Source organism: Oratosquilla oratoria, chromosome 39, assembly GCF_046742065.1.
Source record: "Oratosquilla oratoria isolate Oo_2021 chromosome 39, ASM4674206v1, whole genome shotgun sequence".
Classification (NCBI taxonomy): Eukaryota; Metazoa; Arthropoda; class Malacostraca; order Stomatopoda; family Squillidae; genus Oratosquilla; species Oratosquilla oratoria.
In genome coordinates this window covers 712,501-720,000 of record NC_134815.1, presented here as the reverse complement: position 1 = coordinate 720,000, position 7,500 = coordinate 712,501, and the positions used below count along the sequence as shown (strand labels likewise).

The 7,500-nt window shown below is 37.4% G+C and overlaps 1 protein-coding gene across 2 annotated transcripts in view; it reads left to right on the top strand.

The window, feature by feature from the left end:
• LOC143020237 (putative G-protein coupled receptor No9) overlaps positions 1–7,500 on the top strand; it is a 1,159,970-nt gene that overhangs the window by 596,667 nt on the left and 555,803 nt on the right. For both annotated transcript variants that reach the window (XM_076176404.1, XM_076176403.1), the window contains exon 5: positions 1,421–1,453. The gene's annotated coding sequence lies outside the window, so the exon portion shown is untranslated. The remainder of the gene's footprint in view (positions 1–1,420; positions 1,454–7,500) is intronic.

Sequence of the window (7,500 nt, the reverse complement as noted above, 5' to 3'; positions counted from 1 at the left end):
ACACACCCAGTCAAGAAAGAAACATTTTTCACATATTTTAGATAAGAACACAATAATGGAAGAGACTTTAAAAGACCATAAGGCCTAAACTGGGCAGTTCCATGTCAATTACAACCTACCATTCCTGTCAATGAAATTATCTAACTTTCCAACCAATCGTTTCATCGTCATTAAATGATTACTAAGTTTATTCCGTTCGTTAACTACACTTTTGGTAAATCAGCTCTTGCCTATTTTTTTCTTAAACTTAAATTTTTCGAGTATTTTCTGACCATGAGAGGAGACGTGGGATGCTCTATGAGGAAAGAAGACGACTATTTTCTGCAATTTCCTGGCGGAAGCCATTTGGCCCAAATAAGTTTTGTTTAGAAAACGAGATGAATGGAGAGGGGCTCAGACCTCAGGATACGTATGTATGTATGTATGCATGCATGTATGTATGTATGTATGTATGTATTTAATGTATGTATGTATTATTTAATGTATGTATGTATGTGTATGTATATATATGTAATGTATGTATGCATGTATTTAATGTATGTATGTATGTATTTAATGTATATATGTATGTATGTATGTATGTATATGTAATGTATGTATGCATGCATGTATATTCGTATGTATGTATGCATGTATGTAGGCATATATGTATGCATATATGTATGCATATATGTATGCATGTTTGTATGCACATATATATATCCATGTTTGTATGTATGTATGTATGCATGTATGTATGCACATATATATGCATGTTTGTATGTATGGGTGCATGTATGTATGATCGTATGTATGTATATTCGTATGTATATGTATGCATATACATTGACCTTCCTTGGTCTGGCTTGGTCTGGCTTGTTTGCGTTCTCCGCCTCGTTAGACCTGTTGGAACGGGAGCCGAAGGCCATAGGGCGCTGTCCGGAGGAGACTTCATAACGGATGTGAACGAGTTTTCAGAGTTTGAGAAATCAATCAAGAGGGTTTCAGAGCTGCTGGCCCCGAAGAACCTACCACAGCAAAAAATAAAAATAGAAATAAATAAATAAGATAAATACATAAATAAATAATAAAATAAAAATAAATAAATAAAATAAGAAAAATAATTATAATAGATAAATAGATAAGAAAATAATAATAATAATTAATAATAATAATAATAATAATATAATAATAATAAAATAAAAATAAAGTAATTATAATGATAAATAAATAAGAAAATAAGAAAAACAGATAAAAAAAAAAGAGAGAGAGAAATGTTTAAATAGATAAATAATTATAATAATAACAAAAGATTAATAGATAAATAAATTTATTTATTCATTTATGCCTTTATTAATTTATTTATTAATTTATTTGCTTATTTATTCTTACTTTCCCAGTAATCGTAAGAATTAATTCATATATCTTTTTCAATTTGCAGATCGACCTTCGAGACGTGACCACATGAATTAAGGTAATGTAAAGGTTTTTTACATTGATGGTAACGTTTATTGACTTTATTTTATCTTTATTATTTTTCTTCTTTTTTGTAGCCAGTGGAAGTTAGTTATTTTTCTGCTCTTATCCTCAGTGAAAGTTAGATTTGTTTTTCTACTTTTCTACTTAATGATAGTTCGAATTATTTTTCTACTTTTGTCCTCAATGAAACTTAGATTTTTTCTACTTTTGTCCTCAATGAAAGTTAGATTTGTTTTTCTACTTTTCTACGTAATGAAAGTTAGATTTTTTCTACTTTTATCCTCAATGAAAGTTAGATTTGTTTTTCTACTTTCCTACTTAATGAAAGTTAGATTTTTTCTACTTTTATCCTCAGTGAAAGTTGGATTTGTTTTTCTACTTTTGTACTTAATGAAAGTTAGATTTTTTCTACTTTTATCCTCAGTGAAAGTTAGATTTATTTTTCTACTTTTGTACTTAATGAAAGTTAGATTTTTTCTACTTTTATCCTCAATGAAAGTTAGATTTGTTTTTCTACTTTTGTACTTAATGAAAGTTAGATTTTTTCTACTTTTATCCTAAGTGAAAGTTAGATTTGTTTTTCTACTTTTGTACTTAATGAAAGATAGATTTTTTCTACTTTTATCCTCAGTGAAAGTTAGATTTGTTTTTCTACTTTTGTACTTAATGAAAGTTAGATTTTTTCTACTTTTATCCTCAGTGAAAGTTAGATTTGTTTTTCTACTTTTGTACTTAATGAAAATTAGATTTTTTCTACTTTTATCCTAAGTGAAAGTTAGATTTGTTTTTCTACTTTTGTATTTTATGAAAGTTAGATTTTTTTCTACTTTTATCCTCAGTGAAAGTTAGATTTGTTTTTCTACTTTTGTACTTAATGAAAGTTAGAATTTTTCTACTTTTATCCTCATTGAAAGTTAGATTTGTTTTTCTACTTTGTACTTAATGAAAGTTGGATTTGTTTTTCTACTTTTATCCTCAGTGAAAGATTTGTTTTTCTACTTTTGTACTTTTAATGAAAGTTCAATTTTTCCTACTTTTATCCTCAGTGAAAGTTAGATTTGTTTTTCTACTTTTGTACTTAATGAAAGTTCAATTTTTCCTACTTTTATCCTCAATGAAAGTTATATTTTTCTACTTTTGTACTTAATGAAAGTTAGTGATTTTTCTACATTTGTCTTCAATGAAAGTCAGTTATATCTCTTCGTTTGTCCTCAGTGAAAGTTAGAGTTGTTTTTCCATTTTTTTTTTCAGTGAAAGTTAGGTATTTTTCTACTTTTGTCCTCAGTGAAATTCAGTTATTTTTCTTCTTTTGTCTTCAATGAAAGTTAGCTATTCTTCTACTTTTGTCCTCAGTGAAAATCGGTTATTTTTCTTTATTTGTACACAGTGAAAGTTATTTTTCTACTTTTGTCTTCAATGAAAGTTAGAGTTGTTTTCTACTTTTGTAGCCAGTGAAAGCTAGTTATTTTTCATTTTTGTCGTTAATGAAAAGTATTTTTCTACTTTTGTATTTTTCTAATTTTGTCTTTAATGAAAGTTAGGTATTTTTCTACTTTTGTACACAGTGAAAGCTAGTTGTTTTTCTAACTTTGTCCTCGATGAATGCTATTTTTCTAATTTTGTATTTAATGAAGGTTAGAATTGTTTTTCTAATTTTGTACACAGTGAAAATTAGTTATTTTTTTAACTTTGTCCCCAATGAAAGTTATTTTTCCACTTTTGTCCTCATTGAAATTTCTTTATTTATCTACTCCTGTCCTCAATGAAAGTTATTTTTCTACGCTTATACTCAATGAAAATAATGTTTCGTTACCTCGTAAGTATATTCCTTTATCAGTAGTTCCAGGATGAATAAATTCATCTGCCTCTAGCCAGAATGAAATGATAATACGTTCAAGTGTCAGAAAGTGCGAAATGTTAGAAGAAAAAAATATTAAACTCATATGTCCAAGTTTAGCCTCTCACAATGTTAAGGGTCAAGGAAAGTGGAAGAGGAGGAAGAAGAGGAGGAATAGTAGGAGTGTTAGGAGAAGGAAGAAGACGAGAAGGAGGAGGAGAAAGAGAGAGGAGGAGGAAGAAGGGGAGGAGGAGGAAGAGAAAGAGGAGGAGGAGGAGGAGGAGAAAGAAGAAGAGGAGGAGGAGGAGGAGGAGAAAGAAGAAGAGGAGGAGGAGGATGTGGCCAAGGAGAAGTGTTAAGAGAAACAAGATGACGAGAAGGAGGAGGAGGAGACAGAGGAGGAGGAGGAGACAGGAGGAGGAGGAGGAGGAGGAGGTGGCGGAGGAGTGTGGGACGGAGAGGAGGAGGAGTGCGGGAAGAGGAGGTGGTGGAGGAGGACGTGGCGGAGGAATGTGGGAAGGAGAGGAGGAGGTTGGAGGAGTGAGGGAAGAAGAGGAGGAGGAGGAGGTGTAGGAGAAATGCGAGAAGAAGAGGAGGAGGAGGAGGATTGCGAGAAGAAGAGGAGGAGGAGGTGTAGGAGGACTGCGAGAAGAAGAGGAGGAGGAGGAGGAGGAGGAGGAGTAGTGTGAGAAGAGGGAGTAGGAGGTGGGGGAATGCGGGAAGAGGAGGAGGAGGACTGCGAGAAGAAGAGGAGGAGGAGGAGGAGTAAGAGAAGGAGGAGGAGGAAGAGGAGGAGCAGGAGGTGGAGGAGGAGTGTGAGAGGAGGGAGGGGTCGTGAGGTTCGAAGATATATCGTGCGAAGATGAGAAAAGTGGAGGAGGAAATCTTCCTCTGGCCCAGAAATGAGGCAAGATGTGACGAGATTTCAGGACCTGAAACCTGAAGTTGTATGACCTGAAAACTGAAGTTGTATGACCTGAAACCTGAAGTTGTATGACCTGAAACCTGATTTTGTAGGACCTGAAGTTGTATGACCTGAAACTTGAAGTTGTGAGATATGAAACCTGAAGTTTTAGGACCTGAGACCTGAAGTTTTAGGACCTGAAATCTTACTTTTATTACTTGAAACCTGATTTTGTAGGACCTGAAACCTGAAGTTGTATGGCCTGAAACCTGAAGTTGCGCGACCTGAAACCTGAAGTTGTATGACCTGAAACCTTATTTTGCAGGACCTGAAACCTGAAATTTAGTATCTGAAACCTGAAATTGTAGGACCTGAAACCTGAAGTTTCCGTAACCTGAAGCATGAAGTGGAAGGTGGGGAGGAAGGGAGGGACCAGGTACTAGCGGACACTCGAACCCGTCACAAGAAATTACAAAACATATCTTGTCCTTTTGAGTATCGTTATACATTCATGCGTGATGATGATTATGTTGTATAAACAAAGCTGCACTGCATTAACAACAACATATGCTGCTTTAAATCAACGACCGAAAACCCGCAACCCCATAGCAGCCGGCAACGATCCTCGTACTCCTGAGGAAGAGATAAAGTACTGAGATCAGTCTCCGGTGTCCAGGTTTCTTTGTGTGTAAAGGATCTTGATCTCGGTCCGGGGACTAAGTGTCAGCCTCTCGGGGTTGCACCTCAGGATGGAAGTGAAGGCGCGTTATCACACTGGGCTACTTTTTCCTCCGACTGTTGGAGCAGATTTGCAGCCCGCAGCTTTCGGGAAGGAATCTGATATGCTGGAGGAAAATAATTTTCTTCCAGCATATGCTGGAGAGAAAAAAAATCCTCCAGCATATGCTGGAGAAAAATGATTTTCCTCCAGCATAATATCAAATGACATTATTCTATGTCAATTGTTGAGAAAACAAAATAGTTTGCCAGAGAGTGATTTGACGGCGGAAAAAGTGCTGGAGGTGGGCGGTACCGCCGATTAATCGGAGGTTGGAGGAAAAATAGCCCAGTGTGATAACGTCTTAAGCGAGATGGGTTTTGAAAACGGACAATAGGGAGACGTTTCTCTCTCTCACACACACACACACACACACACACACACACACACACACACACACACACACACACACACACACACACACACACACACACACACACACACACACACACACACACGACGGCGCAGTGGTAGCGTTCGCAACCGCGGCTACAGCGGTCCGGGTTCGAATCCCACCCAGGGCTGAAATAATTTCAGTATCGTGGCGCTGTGAGTCGTTACTTCAACTTTCGTGGGCGGGGAGTTTGGTATGTGCGTGTGAGGTCACAACATTACCCATAGATCGGTCATATAATATGTGCTCTGAGCTCTCTTCCGGGAGGGTAATAGCTGTCGATCACGAATCCAGCAAGTGATCCAAGACCATGGTGACTCACACACGCGCGCGCGCACACACACACACACACACACACACACACACACACACACACACACACACACACACACACACACACACACACACACACACACATATATATATACATAAAAAGCGAAGAACTCACGCCGGGAGGCACTTGGCGGCTACAGAGGCCGTTTGACATTCCCCGAACTCCCGCAGGTAATGCCCGTGTTCTGCATCTCAAGTTTCGAACGCGAGTCGAGCGCTCTGTGGTCTTCGTCATAAAACATAACGAGATTTCTCCCCGGGAGACACGGGGGAACAACCCCGTATGTTCTTAAGAGCCCCCGTGAAGGATCGATCTGTTTGTATTATCTGAGATGTGGTTACAGTGGTTGTGGTTGTGTTATTGGTTGTGGTTGTGGTCGTATTGGTTGTTGTGGTGGTGGATGTCGTCACGGTTTTGGTGGTGGTGTGGTTGTGGTGTTGGATGTCATCATGGTTTTGGTGGTAGTGGTGATGGTTGTGGTGTTGGTAATAGTGTTGGTTGTAGTTGTAGTGGTTGTGGTTGTGGTGATGGATGTCATCATGGATTTGGTGGTGGCGATCGTCGTGGTGTTATTGGTGGTGATGGTGTTGATGAAGTGGTAAAGATAGGCGATGGAGTATTTATGTTTGTTTATTTGTTGTTTGTTTGTTTGTCTTGTTTTGATTGTGATCGTCGTCGCCGTGACGAATTAAGTCCCCATAGTGAGTCATAAAGGCTGCATTGACGCCTAGAGGTTGGACCGGTCTTGCAGTGGAACACCAAGCCTAAAAATCCTCTACCAGGAGGCTTGTTCGAATTATCGGTGTTTATCATGAACAAATTTATCGTCGGTATGTACAACATCAATTCGAGTACTAATAGTACTTATTATTTGTGCATTCGAGAGTACTTATAGCACTTATTTGTACATTCGAGAGTACTTATAATACTTATTATTTGTACATTCGAGAGTACTTATAGTACTTATTATTTGTACATTCGAGAGTACTCATAGTACTTATTTGTACATTCGAGAGTACTTATGGTACTTATACATTCGAGACTACTTATAGTACTTATTTGTACATTCGAGAGTACTTATAGTACTTCATATTTGTACATTTGAATTCCGTACGTGTTTATAGTCCTAAGCTCTGAAGAAGTAGTGTATGATAGCTTTGTTTTGATTATCATATCTCAGTCGACCGAGATTCCATTTTCTCCCGGTGTGAGATAGAAAACGGACTTCGGGATTCATTTTCTGCAGCTAAAAATGGACCCTCCCTATGGGAAATGGACCCCCAACTCAAAATACCAGAAAGCTTTTATCTCTCTATTTATAAACAGATAACAAATCAACATTTATTTATAAGTGTTGTTTATTGAAATATTTAACCTAACTTAATGGCAATGAGTTATATATTTCAGTGAGGGGTTCAATTTCTATAAAGGGGTCCATTTTCCGCTGTGGAAAATAGACCCTGGGTCCAATTTCAGGAAAGGTTCATATTGTGCACAAGGTCTGTCACTGAAGTTGAATGAAATAGTACGTCATTAGCCAGAATAAGATCTCTGAAGCGTCGCTGTAGTGAAGAAACGCAAACCCCTTTACATTAAAAAAAAAAAAAAATTCTTTGATGTTTGCTTTTACGTTCACCTAAAAATATTTTCCGCGTTGCTATTCGTATAATTGCTTCTTTGTGCTGGGACGTCCTAGCGTGTGCGTGTGCGTGTGTGTGTGTACGTGTGTGTGTGTGTGTGTACGTGTGTGTGTGTGTGTGTGTGTGTGATTCACCATGGTTTTAGATCACGCGTT